Source organism: Scatophagus argus, chromosome 10 (assembly GCF_020382885.2).
Source record: "Scatophagus argus isolate fScaArg1 chromosome 10, fScaArg1.pri, whole genome shotgun sequence".
Lineage (NCBI taxonomy): Eukaryota > Metazoa > Chordata > Actinopteri > Scatophagidae > Scatophagus > Scatophagus argus.
This window is the reverse complement of record NC_058502.1, coordinates 21,452,539-21,472,862: the sequence shown is the minus strand read 5'-3', so window position 1 is coordinate 21,472,862 and position 20,324 is coordinate 21,452,539. Positions and strand designations below refer to the sequence as shown.

The 20,324-nt window shown below is 39.9% G+C and overlaps 1 protein-coding gene across 1 annotated transcript in view; it reads right to left on the bottom strand.

Annotated features, from left to right (window-relative positions):
* The window catches only part of slc24a3 (solute carrier family 24 member 3), a 79,158-nt gene that overhangs the window by 24,270 nt on the left and 34,564 nt on the right, over positions 1 to 20,324 (bottom strand). The window lies entirely within an intron of this gene.

Below are 20,324 nucleotides of genomic sequence, written 5' to 3'. Positions count from 1 at the left end.
TTAAATTCTGCTCCAACTAAATCTGGTTACTGTAAGAGCAACAGCTGAACACCTCAAATGTGTTGGAATGTGTTGCTCAGTGAAACTTCACAGCCAGGACAGCCTGAGCCAAATGTAGTGCAACACACACAATGACACACACACAGAAAACATCTATTGTATGGATGGTCAGTCAGTCATGAACACACACACACACATTGGCCTCTTGCCCGTGCACACACTGATGAGACACCTCTTTAGCCCCAAAATAAGGACAACAGCCCTTTCTGTTGGCGTGAATGGTTCTTTGGAGGGCCTATGAGGAGTCTTTGTGTTTTAACTGAAACTGGCTAATGCAGGCATGGACACAGGCCAACTAGACCAAAGATGTGTGTGTGTGTGTGTGCATGTGAGTGTGTGTGACAGGGCATCACAACAAAGCTCTTCTTTCTGTTTCTTCTCACCTTAACCTGGCAGTCCTGAGAGAAGGAAGGGCAACGTACTGTAATAATATCTATGATCAAACTCAAACACTCACAGTTTTTGCTGGAAGCCAAGTTTATGGTTTCAAAAGGAGTAAATCCATCTTATCTGCTCCTCTACACACCAGAAATAATGAAAGGTTGTTTGAAATAGAACCTCTAGTTATCACAGCCAAACATTTTTATTTATTAATTCCAATGGGAAGACATGTTTCTGCCAGAAAACTGTGATATTCCACTTTGCTATAGTACTTGCTGCTGCGGCACTCGGATGTGGTTTAGAACAGGTTCACTAAGAGGATTTCTAGGACACAGTAGTCTAAACCACAGGGCACAGGGACAGAAGAAACCCTGTTGTTATGTCTTCCATATTCTACCACACCGTCCACGGGCTTCAAGCCACTCAGCCACATTTACTGTTGTTGACCTCTTGTTTCATTTGGTAAGTCTTAGGTTTATTATGTTTTTATGATAGTTCATGTGTTTTGAATTATTTTTGCCAAACTAGACTCTGACCTGCCAGACCAAACTTGTACTTGTTCTTTTATGGCTCCTTGCGTTCAGAAAACGTTTGACATTTGACTTTGGCTTCATTTGCTTCATATGCACTTATTGAATTTTTCATTTTATTTTATTTTTTTAAACTTGTCTTGGGAACTTAAGCACTACTACTACTACTACTACTACCAATAATAATTTAATATAGCTTTAAGATTTATTTAAAATGTGATCATAATGTCATTTTTACTTGGTATAATTGGTATAAATTCAGTATAAACTGAGAAATGACTGCTGAAATTGCAATCCTCTCCTCCTTTTGGCCACTCCAAGCAACAATATGGAAAACAGCGCATCAAAATCGAAGCGGTGGCTGCCTTGTATGGGTTTTCGCAACCCGCACCTCACTTCACTGCAGTGTGCTGAATCAAATACGCCACAGAAAGGGGTGCGCAGGACTGTAAGACAAAACAAACGGGAACGTTACTGTGAATCAGAACGCAGGACAGTAATTGGTTTATCTCAGCTATTCTTTTTTCATCTTTGGAAGCAAACTTATTCAAAAAATTCTTTGTTTGAGTGCCTGAACACATGATACTGACTTCAATCTATGACGGGTGACCATCCTCTGGTTTTGGTTGCATGTCACGTGTGCATTGACATTATACAGGATTTATGTCGCTGCTGCCCTCTGCCACTTGGGATAAAAGCCTCTGATAAGTGCTTAAAATGTAAATGTCAAAATGCTTCTTCCTGTCCATGTCAAAAAGAATCAGTCATATATGAGCATCCATCATGATTTAGGATTAAACGAACCCATATGGTGGCTGGTGGTCAGACCAGGCTAACATCAGCACTGCGCTGACGTCACCCTCTCATGCAGCACTAATCTTGTTAAACATTCTGTGAAGAAACGGATGTCAAACATTGAGTGAGACAACAGTGTTGCATAATCTATGGACTTAGAAAAAGAAAAAAAAATCAATATGATTTACAGTAGCCGCCGCATTAAAGTTGTTTCTGGTAATGTATAACATGAGTTAGCTGGTGTTTTATCGGGTTGAGTGCTGGCTCTCGGAATGGCTTTATACAGTATAAGATGAATAGAGCAGAAAATAAGAGACACACGGACAGTTATCTGTCTGTATGAGACCAGTAGAGTCTTCAGTGGCTTCAGCCAAACATTCAGTGAACCCCTGCACAATATCTGGATTTACTCAAAAGCATAAAACTGTAGCTTCCATGTTTCAAAATGATTTAAGGATCAAATACTCCTTCAGAGCTTTTTTTTATCATTAGGACTGCATCCCATTTCTTCTTTTTCTGGTCAAATGATGCAGTAACCTAAAAGACTCTTAACTAAAACAAACTAAATGTGCTATAAGAGAGCACATTCCATTTATTTCCATCCATTCCATTATGTCTCTTAAATTAGAGCTGCAACAATATGTCAATTTTTTTTCTGGTTTAAGCATTACAAATGTGAATATTTTAGGTTGTGGACAACGCAAAACACAGAAGAAAATTCTCAACTATAGCATTAAATGTACCAAAAGTTAACATACAGACATATGGAGAAGGCAGTCTTTTGTTATCACGGACCACAGCTGTGGAACATCCTGCCCATAAACAACAAGCAACTTCTGTGAATTCCTTCAATGAACATTTTAAGACGTGTTGCGCTAAAAACCACAGATCAGCAGCCTCATTTCTATGCATCAATATTTAGCTGTTGTAATAACACGTTTCTTCTCCCAAATCATAAAAAAAAACATCCTCTTGCTTACCTCAAGTGTTATGTAGCCATGTAGGTAATTTTGGTACAGGTTGCGGCAACAGGGAACAATTTCTTGTCTGGACAGATGAGCAAATAAAACCACACCTATGTGCATGACTACATATTGCAGGTAAAAGCATGTTTGTGATTTGATTTTGTTTTTTAAAAGACCTCACATTTCTTTTAATGTTTCTAATCTGCACTTTCATTCACTCTGGTTATGAAGCTGAGAAAAAAAACAACTTTCAGAACAAATGGAGTTTATGGCTGACACGAAGCCTGTGTGAGCAGAGTGCCTCACATGTGCAACTCCAGTGGATATCTCGCTTACTCACATGCATGTTCCCAGCAACAACAGACCTGAAAATATGGATAGTCATATCAACATCATACCAGTGTTTCACTGCAGTTCCAATGTGTGTGTCTGCAGCATACGACACAGACAAAGCTGTCTGTAGCGGCACTGTAGCAGCGACACTATCTGTGTGGACACACATGCGTGCAAGCAGCAGCTGATCAACAAAGCAGTCGTCACGTTCTGCTTCTCGCAGTCTGTGTGGCCCGGGCGTTAGGTATTAAATGTTAATAAAATTTAATACTGTAAATGACTGAATCACTGGTGCAATTTTGGTTATTTCTGAGAATGATATAAATGTGAGGCAAAGCTTTAACCACATTCACTCACATGCCACGCACACACACACACACACACACACACACACACACACACACACACACGTGGTCAGCTATCAAATCCCCAAGCTGTGTGAGATCAATGTGGATTGACCTGAGTGGAGACGGAAGGCTCGTCACTCTGGGGGCAGAGAAACAACAGTCGACCCCCCCACCACCCCCCAAGCCAGGCTGCTGCCACCCTCAACACTTACGTAATACCACAAGCATTACATAAGAGCTCTGTGGCTCCGATAGAGACAAAGGCACACAGAAGAGAGGGAGAATCCTCCAAATCCTATACATCATTAAAGGGATCTGTGGAGGCCGCTGTGTTTTAAGAGCAGCAGAAAAGATGCTGCTTTATGCAGATGACAGATGGCTTTTCCTCTATCTCTGACAAAACATGCTTAACATCTGTTGTGATGGAGAGATAAACACCCATATACACACAGGCAATGTGTCGAGGGCAGAGTATTGTCAGAAACAGACAATGGCCCCTATAGCCCTGCTGTGACAGATATGCATCGCTACAAATCCTGTCTCATATTTGGAACTTTATTAGTGGGTTTTTTTTTTAAATAAGGGACCAGGGGTTTATGATCTTTCTGTGGGCAATGCAAACAAAAGAAAATCTAAAGGTAACTTCCCCCTACAACTTTTTTATCACTGTCTTGTCAGCTGCAAAATGTCCCACCGTCTAGTGAAAAATACTCAGTTTATTAGTGGAAGGGGCCTCTCAATTGGCAGCCATCTCACCTAGGTACCAAACCACCACCACCCCCTCACTTCCAGTCAGCCAGTTTATGTAGCTAAACATCATCTAAACACAGTATGATGAATTTTGTAGAAATGTTGATATGATTTGTATGAAATGCAGAAACTGAACATTACCATAATTTGCAGAAAAAAACCAAACCAAAACAAACAATGCCAACATTTTATTTTGGCTAACTGGGTTGTGGATATAGCTAGCATCACTGCTGACATGCAGAATCATCTGAATTTGTTTAATCCACACACACAAACTGAGAGGAATAAAACTAAGTCACCCACTATTGCAGGGAGTGGGTTAGAACTCACTGATGTAAAGCAACAGTTTGGTCCATGCAACTCATGCTGTGAGCACAAACCATGTGATTTGAAGGTAAGGCACTCACACACACACAATCCATGTTTCCTTTACTTCCTACTGATACAATACACTTGCCAATGTGTGTGAACCTCCTTTTCTCTTCCACATACACACACACACACACACACACACACACGCAAACAAATACACACAACCAGTCTTGCTGTAGCTTTCCTAATCCTAAAGATGGCAGTTTAATGCACTGGGAGGTATGTGCAGCATTAAGGCTCAGACCCTGACATAAGTGCCATTCTGACAGTGTCACTTAGGTTCAGTGTTTAATACAAACAGCTCCATGTATTTATTCTCAAAACTGAGCGGCTTAAGATGGACACAGTCAGTACACCACGTACATGTACACGGCAGCGGGTATAAGGGAGAAATATGATGTTGGTTTAAAATGCTCGACCCTGTGGCCTTACGCCTGCTATTGTTTAACAGTTTCGTGCATAAGAAAGCAACTACACACACACGTGCACACACTCACACACACACACACGGCAGCATGTGGTTGCATTTATTTTGTGCCACAAGTGCTTACAAGTAAGTGGGTGGTATTACCTAACACGTCGGACATTCGTCAGTGGGAAAAAAAAGTGCAGAAATGAGAGAAAACAAGGGGGAAGCACGAAGAGAGGGTACTTTATTTACAACATTTTCCTGTAAATCGCCCACAAACATCAGTGTTGAATAAATACAAATAAACATGTCTTTAAAAATGGCTTTTTCCTTTTAAGTAAGGAGGAGAAACAACCGTCCAGGTTGAGCTGCCCTCCGCTCTGTTCCTGACTGTCTGTAGCTTCAGGCCGCAATTAGCACCAGAGGTGGCTTAGTGAGGGGGGCATCGGGTTCACACGAGCCCACCCTTGAGCTACAGTAGCAGGGCAACTAACCTCAGTACTGCTATGCTCTTTACTCGTGCCTTTCAATAAAGAGGAAGAACTTGGTCTTGTCTTTAATGGATTTATTTCAGTTTCATTCATTCATGTTCGTAATAATTTTGTTTGTTGTTTGTTTGTTTGAATGAAACTGCCCTCAGTTGTCCTTTCCATTACTTATGGCACTCTCCAAAGTGATTACTGAGTGAGCGCTGGAAAGAGTTTGGTCTAGACCTCTAATTGGAAAGTGTCATGAGATAACTTTTGTTGTGAATTGGTGCTGTATAAATAAACTGAACTGAATTGAAATTGAATTCAGTTGAACTGAAAGACAGAAATGTTATAAGCACAATGTCCTGGAAACACTTCAGAGGTTAAACCCAAATCACAAAGAAATGTTGCTAATTACCTTTCATTGCAAAGGGAAATTGCATGTGTGCATTAACTCCATGAAGCTTAAAGGTATGGGGTTCAATGGCCTTTTATCAGATCTTAATCAAACATTGAAACAGCTATCAAATCTGAATCTTTTTGAGACCCTCATCACGTCTATTCAGGTTCGCTTTTTATCATTCAGTTACTAACGGTATAAAACACTGAAAAAGGCTATTTTTTAATTTCAAACCAATCACTGCTCTAGAGAGGGCTTTTCATCTTTTCTGATTATTTGTTGAGCGGCCACTGTAAGGGAGTTTAGTATTAGGCGTGCTGTGTTGGTTGCAATCTCCAATCACACCACTAGATGCCATTAAATCCTACACACCTGACCTTCAATAAGAAACAGCTGCAATAATCTGCACTGGTCATTTGAAACAGCAAAAATAAGTAATTGCTGGTAATATGCTTGTTGAATTACTTTTATGTTGCTGTTTGATACTAAAAAAGCATACAGAATTCATATATTCTTTTGTTTGTTAGTATCTGACTTCAGCAAATTCTGGTTTCTAATAGACAGAAACTAAATGTCTAACTTCTTAAACATATTCTTTTTTTAATGTTTTTGCCACACTCTTGGTGATTAACTGGATGCTTATTAGAGAAACAGCAAAAAAATAACAGAATTCTCATTATATTAATTTGTCACACTTCATTTCAAAGGAAAAAGATAACAAAATAAACAAAACACCACACGTTACTGTCTCCAACTGGCCTTTCCTCTAAGCCCAGTCTTCACATCTTTACCTTGTCTCCATCAGTGAAACCCAAGGGAGAACCACATCAGATCAAGACGTGACACGGTTTCACAGTGCCCCCAATGGGACACATTCCCGATCAATCACCCTCTCCACAAATGACAAGTTCCTCATTGTGAAAGGCTTTTAAGAGCCGAGTGGGGATGGTTGTTAAAAGCATGAAAACACATACATTTCTGACCCCTGGATCCTGGAAAGTGTTAGGGTTAAAAAAATAACAAAAAGAAGGTACAGGTACAGGTAAAAAAAAAAAAAAAAAAAAAAAATACATACAGACGGTGAATGTATGTGAAGTGTATGGAAAAAGTGTATAAAGGCCCATATATATCCATCTGAGGCAGATGAATGACAGCAAATTGTTCTTTTTGTTGAAAATGGAGAGAACTACACACTGAAAACTTGTTAGTTGTGTGTGTGTGTGTGTGTGTGTGTGTGTGTGTGTGTGTGTGTTACTTCCCAGCTAAAGGTTACATGGTAATACTGGCATTTAATCAGTGAGACAGGAAACGTGGGCAGCAAGAAATCAGATTATGACCCACTCTGACCTGGGACTCATACAGGATAGAAATCAATATAACGTTTCAGTGTCTCACCTGTGGATGATGGAGTGTGATGGTTATTGTTTTCAATATATTTACTTGTTGTGTTATTATTGCATTCATAGAGCATCCTTGTCAAAAGGATTTTTGCTGCACATATCATATCTCAGTGATTTGCAGGTCAAAACAGTCATGTTAAAAGAGGCAAAATTTGTTGGTTGCATATAAATATGTTTAAAATATATATTTAAGTGACTATTTCAGGGCAAAGCAGGTCATAACTACATGTTGAAATACTGTTTGTAGTTTGTTCATAATACTGCATTGCAATGCTGACATGATTCTTTGATAACATAAAAATATAAAGTATATATATATATATATATATATATATGTTTATCAGGACCTAAAATGCACTATATAGACAAAAATATTGGGATGGGACTGTTTTTCAAGGGTTTGGCTGGGCCCTATATTTCCAGCAAAGAAAAACCTTAATGTTTCAGCATACCAAGCCATTTTGGACAATGCTATGCTTCCAACTTTTGGCAACAATGTGGGGAAGGACCATAAAGACATGGTTGGGTGAGTTTGGTGTGGAAGAACCTGACTGGCCTGTACAAAGTCTTGACCTCAACCCCATCTAACACCTTTGGGATAAACTGAAACGGAGGTGGTGAGCCAGGTCTTTTTGTCCAACATCAGTGCCTGACCTCACAAATTCCCACAGAAACACTCCAAAATCTTGTGTAAAGCCTTCCCAGAAGAGTGCAAGCTGTTATAGCTGCAAATGGGGGGCTAACTCTATATTGATGTCTGTGTATCAGGGATGTCATTGAAGTCCCTGTTGGTGTAATGATTACAGGTCCCAATACTTTTGTATATATAGTGTATAAAGAGAAAATCAGCTACAAAGGACAACAACTCCAACAGTCCTCTGTCATGCTAGCTGCTCTGTGAGGCTGCACTTATGCTGAGCAGTGCTTACATGCTAAAGTCACCATCGTTGCTTAGCGTGCTACCATGCTGCCATTTGGTAAACAGCACCACACACTAAGGGCAGCTGAGGTTGATGTTAATGCCATTGGTTTTGCAGGTATTTGGTCATCAACTAATGTTATTCACAGCTTGTAATTCTGACCTGACGATGGAACTAGTAGACATGTCAGGTCTGGGAGCCAAGAGTACTGAAGTCAGTTGCCCTGTTACTGTAGCCCAAGGGTGGGCTAGTATGAACTCTGCGTCCCCCCTCACTGAGCTATCTCTGGTGCTAATTGTGGCCTGAGGCTGCACACTCTCAGTAACAGTTTATAGTGGAACAAAGCAGAGGGCAGCTCTGGACTGTACAAAATTATATTACTTGGATCACCAAAGTGTTAGATATATTTTTTTATTTTATTCAATAAAAAGTCATTGTATATGTTTACATTGTTTGTGTTTACAAAAGCAAACAACATTTCTGCTTTTAATCATGTGATCTCCTTTCTGCATGGGCTACTGACATGATTGTCACAGAAAAAGGGAATAAGACCGCACATCTACATGGGCGAGAGAGGTGACCCATGAGCAGATTATCATAGTTAGGAAAATGCAGTGAAGTACAACTACATGTTTCATACATGGGACATATATAACACTGACATAGTGATGTGCACATCGTACTGTATTAAGTGTCACTGTACAAAGTAATTGCAGTTACCTTATATGCTCTCTCCAGAAGTCAGTTATTTTAATACATAAAAACAAGGCAAACCCTCCTTCACACCACAAATACTCAGGTAGCTATACTACACATATAGCCTGCATGCCAGTAAGAAAGGGAAAATACCATAGTTTTAAACACTATTTAAAACATATTTTAAGTTTTTTAAAAATTATCTGGTTTTATAAGGTTTTGCACCCCCTCCTTTAAACAGTAACAGAAAAATTAAAGTTAACATGAGTACACATGAATGTGTTGCAATGTCTGTCGCTTTAAGTGGTGACCCTAAATGTTGCACTGGCGCTCCATTTTCAGTTGGGAGTACCAGTGCTACTAGCTACTTAAGCTAGTCTGAAGCCCTGATAATCATGCTATTTTTTCACTTTGTTGCTCTAGATGACTCATCTAAAGTGTTATTGTCGCACGTGGTTGTGTGTTAATGTGTCAGTCAAACAGTAGTTTATAGTTACAGAATTTTAAAATTCAATAAAATAATAGTATGAAAAAATACAGATGGAGTGAGGAACAACCCACAAAGTCTGGTTAGAAGACCTCCCTACTGGTGATACAGGGCTGCAGCAGCTCTTTAATACAGGCTGGTGAAGAACCACACAGGGCTTTAAATATGATAAAAAAAACAAACAAAAAAAAACCACATGTTAAACTGGATGGGGAGCCAGTGTTAAGACAAAAAATTGGCCTTACATATGGCTCTTTATAGGATATGGTTAGAATCCTGGAAGCAGCCTTTGGGGTACTTGTAAGATAAGATAAACCTTTAAAAAGTGAAACTCAATATGTGGCGGTCAATGTTGATATTGTGGCGTGCTGCACAAATTACTCAGTGTGCGAGAAACATTGGTGCTAATGCACAGCTGCCATAGAGCTCCATATCAACAGTGTTCTTCAGCTGAGTCTGACCTCCCTCTACTGCTGCACACAGCACAGTGTGTGTGTGTGTGTGTGTGTGTGAGAGAGAGAGAGAGAGAGAGAGGCACACCCTGTACACAATGTGTAGATGTGCAGATGTGAGTCATGATCTAATAGTGGTGATGACAACACAAATAACAAACTGTGGTGACTGAGGATGACACAGATGATATAGCACATTTACACATACACACTCAATAAACTATCCAAGTGTGCATGTGTGCTCGCTAGATGTTACTGCATACATAATAGTGTGCTGAACCACTGTCCCAGAGCAGACAGGAAATACAGAGAAAAGCTGCCAAAGCGTTGCTGGTGAACAGGCCATGGCTGTTTTAGTAACCCTGGTTTTAATATGGTGCATCTGTGACCTCTGACCCATGAAACAGTGAGACTCTCAACACATGACTGGATATACTTGATGAAGTATGTGCGTGATTGTCCAACCTAAGTCTGTCAGTCAGCGGAGACAGGCAGGGGGAAATGAGCAGCATTAGCAGAGCAGTTGGGGGTTGGGTTGGATGCCTCGCACAGTGGCACTTGGCAGGGTATTAAATGTGCAGCTTGCTCTGAAACAACTCAGCAACTGCATCTTTGATCTCAAAGGCAAGGCGAAGGCAAACAGCTATGTGTTTACATGGCTGACACTAGCTATGTGAAAGGAATACACCATGGAAGCAGTATGACTCCATTATCACAGTTCTATGACGTCAAGTTACACAAACAATACTTGAAAGTGGGATCACTTCATTAGTCTGAATCTATACACAAGATGTGCCGACAATAAAAGGACAAAATAACACAAGATGCGAATGTCAGTTCAAATACAGTATCTAACGAGATATTAAAGATTAGATTTTTACTCAAATGTCTTACAAACAGGCAGATGGGTTCTGAAAGGCAGATTCCATTTTGGATCCAATTCCACAAAAATGTATTTTTCCTGTAGTGTTATTTATCCATCTAGATTGTTCTGTGCTAGATTGTTTCCACAGGCCTGATTGTGAACAGTTTCATGTCAGTAAATCAAGAAAAAACTGTTTCATAATTGTTACTTCAGTGTCTCGTAATTGCAACTTAATCTCTCATAATTAAGAGGAAAAAGATCCCATAATTATCTGTTTGTATAATTACAATTCATGGCGGCCATAATTAGGAGATATATCTTGCCGTGTTCTGCAGTATATTTTAAATTATTCTGATGGCATGCATGCATGTTGTTTTATTAAAAAAAAAAGGGTGGGATGTAGTGGCATGCATTGTTGGCTGCCACAGAGTCGTTTTTGTAATACTAATGCTGGGCAACACCAAAACCAAAAATATTCAAATTCTTCACATAGAGTCAGCTGAAGCTTCAGTTTAGGAGTTCAATTAAATTAAAAAGTAACCACCGACTCTTGGCACGTCAGTTGTGAATAAGGAGCTGTTTTCAATCATTTCTCCAGTCTTCTGACTTCTATTACATATTGTACAGTCCTGTGCTTCTCTCTTGCTTTGCACATGAGTTAATACCATGAAATCAACAGCGCAATCCTCCTGACCAATAGGGAGATTACATATGCCCCCTCTTCAGCATTTGTCATCCAGACATGGAATACACTATCCTCTTCATACCATTATTGTCTGTAGAGCTCCATAAAGCACCAGCCTGGCCTACATATGCACAAACCATGGATGACATCATGTATTGTTCATCCACATCAAATGTTCATACGCACCCCACACATTAGCCCCATCATATATATGACATCTGTGTCTACATAAACAGATGGGCCTGATATAAATCCCATCACACAAACACACACACACACACACAAACACACACCACCATGTTACTTTAATGTCCCTTTTATTCTCTGGCCCAGCATGATCCTGCTTTAGATCCACTCTCTGCTACAAATCATGACATCACTCTGTCTCTGATCTGCAGCATTATCGGGAGCTTTTTTTTTTTTCCTTCACAATTTTTCTGTTCACTTTCCCCTCTGCTGGTGGATATTTTAAGCTGTCCACTGCAGTAAACAGTTCTCTTGCTGCAGGGAACTTTTGGCGAGAGGGAACACGAGATAATGGTGAAAATCAGTTCAAATCAATGCACTCTGCACATATCAACAGGCTGTGACAGTTACAGGAAGGATACGTGTTACAGGAATTATGAGATTATCATCAATTGTGGCAAGAAATGTAGGTGTGTGTGCGGGTGTGTGTGTGTGTGTGTGTGTGTGTGTGTGTGCTGGTGGGTTAAATCATGATATAATCCTCAATTTCTGTCCTTTAACTGGTGATATCTACAGTGCTGCAACAGCACCTGGACTGAAATGTGCTTGCAGCTTACTAATTTAGAGCATGAAAAACATTTGAGCTTACACACCAAAAATAAACCAAGTCGGAGAGGTTAGGAGAGGAGAGGAGAGAACATTAGAAGCCATTGGACTCTCATATTGTTCATGCAGCGAGAAAAACAAGGGATATTGGACAGATATTTTACCTACTCTGCCAAAACGAAGCCTCAGCTAACACCACGGTGACACTGATTTACAAACACAGTTTCAAAAAATATTTTGAAAGTTGTTCTATGACTGGGCCCTGTTCCCCTGTGTTCTTATGTGTCCTGACAGCATGTTCTCACCCGCAACTCATCAAACAGAGCAGCTTGGTCAGCGGTGGTCAGAGACATTCTTTTTACACCTCTAGTGTCACCTTTTCATGTGCAGGGCTCTGCTGCCAAGCCAGCAAAAAAATAAACATAGACTATATAATAGTTTGTCTTTCAAACTAAAGCCTACTAACACACATCTCTGACATATTAGGATTTTTGGACAGTAATTAAGGTTGTCACAGTTCGGTGCCGGCACAAAAACGCCTTGCTTAGGTTCAGGGAAAAAAAATCATGCTGGCCAGCTAAAATAAGGATGTTAACTTACAGGAATAATGTCTGTAGATTACATGTCATATGTGACATAACTAAAGTTACATATTTAATGTTACATATGTGCGTAACTTAACATAAGTTCAAAACGAAGCAACTAACATTTGTTTCCATACTGTGGCATCTCACAGGAACGTCATCCACCACTCCAGCCACCTCTGACTCTGACTTTTCACGCTCTTTTTTTTACTGCTGGGGCTAAATACTGTACACTGATGTTTCCCAGGAATTTTCAGCAAAATCTGCTCCCCTAAGCCTTGGTTACATTTGAAAATGAAAGTTAATCTGCTTGTCAGCATGTAACAGGTTGTGCTAAAAGCTTAGTGATGTCATAGATTATTCATAACGCTGGCAAATTAGCTGGCTGTAGCTAGTAAGCTAACTGCTGCCACAGCAGAAGCGAAACTTTTTCAATCTAACATTAGACAAGAAAAGACTACTTTATTTGTATAGCCCATTTTTACAAGCAGTTTGTCTAAAAGGGCTTTACATTATTTTTTACATTTCTGGCTTGAGGTTAACTATTTTGTAAACGCATCATAAAAGCATCCAAATGTTACAATTAAACAACAAACAACAATGATCACATGCCTCAAATCACCACACAACTGCCCACAATGGCCTGTGACTGATTTTCCTTCACTGCCACTACACACAGTAATAACATCAAAAGTGAAAATTGATAGACTTCTTTCCCATATTTCTTTTACTGTCAGCAGGATGGAGTTGGACACAGAGTCAAGCCAATAAAGTCTCGTTTTTCTGTATCACACATCGTACGCTCGACATGGGGATTTGCCTGCAGGGAGCAATGAGATCTCCATGACAAAACCTCTCATTTTTATTCTGTATTCCAGTGTCCATGTCCCTGTCTCTCCCTCTTCCTGAACCCACTGACTTGGGTCTGTCAGCTCCGGCTCTTTAGTTTCCACCAGGAGAGTTTTGAAATGTAAACATCCCCCATGGAGCTGAGGAATGCAGAGAGGCACCCTGAAGCACCAGAGAAGGCCAAGCAAGGCTGCAAAACCTCTGGAATGCCAACAGCTGGCACCGTGCACTGTGACCAGCAGTATCAAATGAGATGCAGTAAGATAGAGACGGAGAGACAGGTAGGTGTGTCCAGGTGTGGAGCTGACACGCACAGGGAGAGAAGGGCGGAAAGCTGCAGTATTGAAATGTGCATTGGACATAGTGTGTGTCCTCTTCTAGTTGTTTCTCCCATTTTGTAAAACACACAGCACTGTATGAACACACGTGCATTCACACACAGTCCACTGGCAGGTCACACAGTTCACTGGTTGCCATGGCAGCAGGGGGAGGAGGGTCTATTCCCACCAGCGAAAAATTTGCTGATTTGCCTGAGCTGCAGAATGGTCCTAAAGAGTACACCTCCATTATGCACACACACACACACACACACACATACACATACGCTCGCATGCACACACACACAGAGGTACAGCCACTGCTGTAGTGATTTTAGACAGGTAATAGTTCGGGTGCCATGTTACTCCTCTCTGCTGACAGTTTGTTTGTGCTGGCTGCTGATAAGTGGGGTCTGTGGGAGCATCTGGTATGTCTGTAATACATTCCTGTTGTTAAAGGGGAACTCCACTCTGTTTTAGAGGCTGCAATAAATAAATTGGTATAATTACAGTGGTGTGTGTCCTCATTCCGACTTATTTTGGCTAATTGGACCTCCTTGTAGTTTAAAGTTGGGTGATGCTTTGCAGAGAATTTTCCATTGTACATACTGATAATTCTTAAACTGGCAATAGACAATTTTGCTGCTTTAATGTATCATTACGAAGTAAATGCTGATTGTACAATGTAATGGCTAAAGAATAAAGGAAAAAAAAGAAATAAAGGATATCTCCCAGGAAAATGAAGGCTGACTGTTGATCCAGTCAGTCTGGCGATCTGGCACCATTTCCATCTGCTTTCATGCCTACATTACAAACTAAATGAATGAATAAACTGATTCGTCTTGTGTTGTTGGTAAGTGCTACTAAAAGCAACCAGTCTGTCTGTGCAACAGTGGCGGAAACAATAATATCACTTGGAAACACTAGGGGGAGGAAAGTTGTCTATTTCCACTTTAAATAAAAGATGGTATTCAAATCATTCAATTCAATAGTTCAAGCTTCAAATATTATCAGCGGATGTGACATGCATAAATAAATAAAACCTAGTGTCTTACAAAGGAAGGCTGGAAGGAGGATGGAGGATCATGTCATACTAAATTTTTTGCTGCTCTGATTTTAACTTTTTTATTTTTTAAAAAAATACAGTTTTTTTTATTGATTATTTCAAATTTCTTATACTTTTTCCATGAAGTTAAGCTAATAAGCAATTGTCAGTGAAATGTATCACTTCCTACATATGGCTCACATTAATAGGCGACCAGGAAAGGGAGGGATTATGTCATTTGACTTGTTGAGTTCGGATTATCAACAAACAACATCAGCAGCAAATTAAAATGGAAGCAGGTCAGAAAACATGGCGATATCTTAGCAAAATATGACAAAATATAAATGAGTGTAAGGTCTAATGAATCATTGACTGGAAACACCTGTGTGGGTGTGAGTCACCCTGAAATGATCACACATACTTGGTGAAACAGCTTCTTGAGTGTATCACCAGCCAGACTGAGCCAGGACATGAACACCTACTTACATCCATGGTTCCTGTGGTTTGAGTATATAGTAGACATGGACCTATATGGACCTCCTCACAAAAAATAGAAGGAGGTGGCCACCTGTGTAGTCCTCTGCATACAGTCTTGGTGTACCGAAATACCAAAATGGTGACCTCATATTTCAATTTAGAATTTAGTATGGCATCCCCTTCCTAACTACCAGACCCCTCTTCCTCTGCACTACATATCACAGTGAACATTCTTTCTGAGATTTTGATCAAAGCTCTTACAACATTTAATAAATGTTTTTTTTTTTGTTTTTTTATTTTATTTTGTAGCGATGCTAACACTCAGTTTGTATTTTGTGATGTGGATTGCCTAACCTACATATTTAAATTTGACGATTTACATTCACAGCACAGACGGTGCAGTGAAAGCAACACATTAGGAGCCAGCAGCTTAAGTGCCATCAGTGCTCTGCAGGAACTGGATACCTGCCTCAAAGATGGCACCCAGTCCCTGACCCAGTGCATAAGCTAAACAGTACATGAGCTTGTGTGTTTGATTCTCTGTTGTGCAGCCCACTGTACAAGGCAAGACTGAGTGCCATATCAAGCTCAGGTACAGCACTGAGCGAAAGTTAAAATCATTTTGTCAGATTCTAAAACACAATTACTATAGTTATGTGCATTCAATTTAAGAAAATAGATATGAAGTGTGAAAATACAGTTAGTGTTGCACTCATGTTCCTATGAACTGAAAATAGTTCAAATAATTACGAGACCTGTGCAGACAGTGAGACAAGCCCATCTGTTCCATAAAACACACAACAGGGATATGACCCAAAACTCTGCCAACAACAGCACAAGAAATATGCAAAAGGTTCTTAAGTATGCATTTGATGACTACTTGTCAAGCTAACTCAGTGCCATGTAATGATGCAGATTATACAGGCTAAAGTCAATAAGTACCAAGCAAAAGGTCAAGCATTCTTACCAGTGAAGAAGACATATAGCAATTAGCAAAGTATGCTATTGTTAGCTGCAGAAACCACACTGTTCAATCTGTTCCTTATACTCACTGTTGTCCTTTTAGCTTTGAAAAGCAGAAAAGACAACACCCTTTAAGCTTTCCGCATAACGAGTATCGCTAACACTAGAACCACAGCCCAAGCTATAGCACAGCACTTTGAACATGACATTGCATAATTGTCCAGAGGAGAGGGTTAGCTAACAAGAAATTTCTCAACTGTTCTGACATTTAAATTTACATTTAACTACCTGAGCATTTTCTAAAAAATCTGTTTGACGCATCTAGTAGAAAAACTGTATTTTGCTTATAAATGAGGACAGCTGGTAGAGGTACCTCAAGATTCACATTTGCACCACACCCCTCAATAAACCGTAATAGCTACAGCATGCTACAGCAAATACTCATATCCTGTAAAAATAAAAATATCCTGTATGTCCTCCCTTGCAGTGGCAGTCCTGCAGTGACACAGGGTTTAAAAAAAATGTCAAAAAGGTCAATGATCATCCTTCATGGGGCTGTGTCTATGGTCTCTAATAACAAATCAAAGCCACAGGGGACATTCAGCTCCTCAGTAATTTCCTCAGAGGATTGATCACCGACAAGAAAAATCCCCAACACTCAATTGTTTTTGCATTTACACATGTGGTGTTCAGGATAAGCCCAGGGGGTCAATTCAATTGAGGAGAATAAAAAATGTCCCACGGGGATCCATACTAGGACACTTATTCTTCATTATCTTCTACTCTATCAGTAACATTTCCATTTCTGTAACCTTGGAGTATTGTCTAAATGTAGCGTCCACTCAGCCTCTGGACATCCATCACTGCTGTCATTCATCAGTCAAACTGACCACTAGCCACTAAACATACTAATTAATTGTGACATTGTCAATAAATGTCACAGGGTATAAAATCAGCTCTCAAGTTAAGCTTTATTTCATGGCACTGTAGGTTGCTGATATAAAGTTAAAATGTTAGGGATGGGTAAAATCAGCATCATAACTTAAAACATCACAGTATGGGATCCAACGTTTATACAATTAATCTGGTGTCAACAAATGATCATATCTCAAATTTTTAGAGTGATGATCACATCCATATGACAACATGTTGACAATTTTCAGTTACATCTGATACTTATTTTTATTACTTTTATTACACTTACTTTATTCTGATACAGTTCATATGCTGATGCTGTAATTACTGCTGTCTTGACTTGCTTCCTGATTTCTATCTTATTCAGAATATAATGATTACAGAGTACATGAGAAATCTGGTTATTTACATCTCTGTGTAAAAATAAAAATACCTACAACTGCAAGGTTCATTTCAGATCTGTGCTTTTTATTAACGCAGCAGAATCATTATTTTCAATGGTTTAAAGTTTTAGAGTCGTGCTTCTTTTATTTTGTTGTGTCTAGTCATCAAGTTGATCAATCAATCAATCAAACTTTGTTTGTGTAGCTGTTTTCATACAAGAAGAATGTAGCCCAAAGTGCTTTATACAATAAAAATGATAAAAACACACACACACACACACACACACACACACACACAGCAGCAGAGGACTCAGTGTAACAGGAACTGATGATTCTATTTTAGGAAACTCAAGTGGAAGTCATGTGAATAGAACTGTTCTGTGCCTTTATGAGTTTCTATATGTGCCCAATAAATGCTAAATACTATTGGCAGCCCTTAAGTTATTTCCTTGTCTGCTGTTGTTTCACATCCATGGAAAAGGACTGTGCTGACATGACGGTCACTGAAAACAGCAGGCACCATGAGGTTAATAAGCAGCACGGTCCAATGGTATACTGTATACAAATTCACAGCCATACATAAGTGGTCACTTAAAGTTTCCCTCACACTTTCACACCTCTCTGTGCTGTAAAGGCGATCATACATGAGCATACAGACTGTAATAAAACAGACGCAAACATCCCTGATGAAATCCGACACCTCATGTGTTGCTGCCGTCACTATTATGCTGCGTAGTAATATGACATTTAAGTCTTCATCTCCATATGTGTCTGAGGTTGGGTGGGTTTATGTGTGCCTCCGTGTGTGTGTGTGTGTGTGTGTGTGTGTGTACATGGACATGTCCCCATGCAGAGAAAAAGTAAGTGCAGCGACAGACTATGCATAATACAACACCATTATGCAGAGCGTGGCTTGACTTTCTACTGCACGCAGAGACGCAGCAGTGGGGTGTGTGTGTGTGTGTGTGTGTGTGTGTAGTTGTGAGTGCACACACACAGACACATTCATGAGAGTGTGCTCATCAGTAATGAAACAACGATCTGCTACGATTGTTCAAAATGACAACACAATACTGAAAGATTAGATTATCAAACAGGTGCTGACAAGGGGGCCAGTGAAAATATTAGTTTGCTTACTTGTTATATCCTTTATTTCTGTCTTTTTTTCAAACTCAACATGTAGTATACAAATGGTTTGTGTTGATAATCAATTGATTAATTAAGTCAAAAAATTTGAGTGTTAATTTGAATCTGTGAAAACCTTTGTAAATTGATTTAAGTGACAGTCCCTTACGCTGGTTAGGCTGTAGCTTACTTACCCCTTAACCAGCGGTACATTTTTGAGTTAAATGAGCTCAGGAAATCATCTGTGTAAGAATTCAACAAACCTGTTCTACTCAGCACATCTGAGCTCTGCAGTTTCATTACACTGTTGAGGATTAACTTGGGGAAAGCAAAGTGTTTTGATTGTATAACACAAAATTAGCCAATTTTGTCCTCCTCGATAATGTGTACCTCGTCTCCTGTCTCAGACTTTGGATTATTTCATGCTGGTGGGAACCCTTAACAGTAAATGATGCTATGTGAAGTGACAGAGAGCACCTCCTCTCACCCCTCCTCCACACACCAACACATACACACACATGCATACACACATGGCACATACACATCCTCCCAGCTGGCCCGCAGTCTCTGACATGCCTAGTGAGCTTTCTTGGAGTGACAGATGGACCGCGGGCAAGGAGGGGATGGCTTGGTAAATATACTCATATAATCACACACACACACACAGAGGTAGACTTACATGCACAAGAGGGTGAACACATGTAATTGTCACCACATCAGTAGAAGAGCTTCCTTCCCTACATGGAGCTGGCGTCACGCTCTCTCTCCTGCCTTCACCCACAATCTGTGTTCGAGACTGGATCCCCAGGGCTCCACACACATGGGGGATCCATGACCTGCCTGCCTTTCACAACCTGTTTGTTCTCCCAACCTGCCAAGCACCACAGGCCACACAATAGCAACAGCTAGCCTGGACCATGGGCTATGGTGTCTAAATAAATCTGACTGCAGATGTTTCTTTCTTAAAGAGCGTAGCTGTTGAGTGCTGAAGTTGTTACAGTTACATAAATTTTCTGCATTGTCAGTCTCTGATATGATGAGTATGTTGGGTATTACTGATTATTACAGAATTTTTGATCATCTGTCCAAAATTTTAATCAAGATCAAGATAGGGTGATAGCTCACAGAGGGCCTGATATGACATTTGACATAGTTGATTAAAAACTGATCTAGTTTGGAAAGAATCAGGCTAATCCTTCCATCCATGTGAGGGAATGTGTCATGTCCATGTCTTGGCAGATGCCCATCTTGGACCGGGGGTCTGCTCTGAGGTTTCTGCCTTCTAAAAGGTAGTTTTTCCTCGCTACTGTCGCCAAGTGCTTGCTCAAGTGGGAATGTTGGGTTCTCTGTATTACACAATTGAATTAAATGAGTTTGGTGTGTCAAGTGTCATGACACTTTGTTATTTTCTACTTTCTAATACTGATCACTAAATATACTGACTAAACTTTAAGCTAAATTAAACCGTAAGCTAAATAGATGGTGATATTTGGACACACTTTCTCCATGCCTCAAAAGTTTAATAAAGACAATGCATATGCTGTATTCGATTTGTAC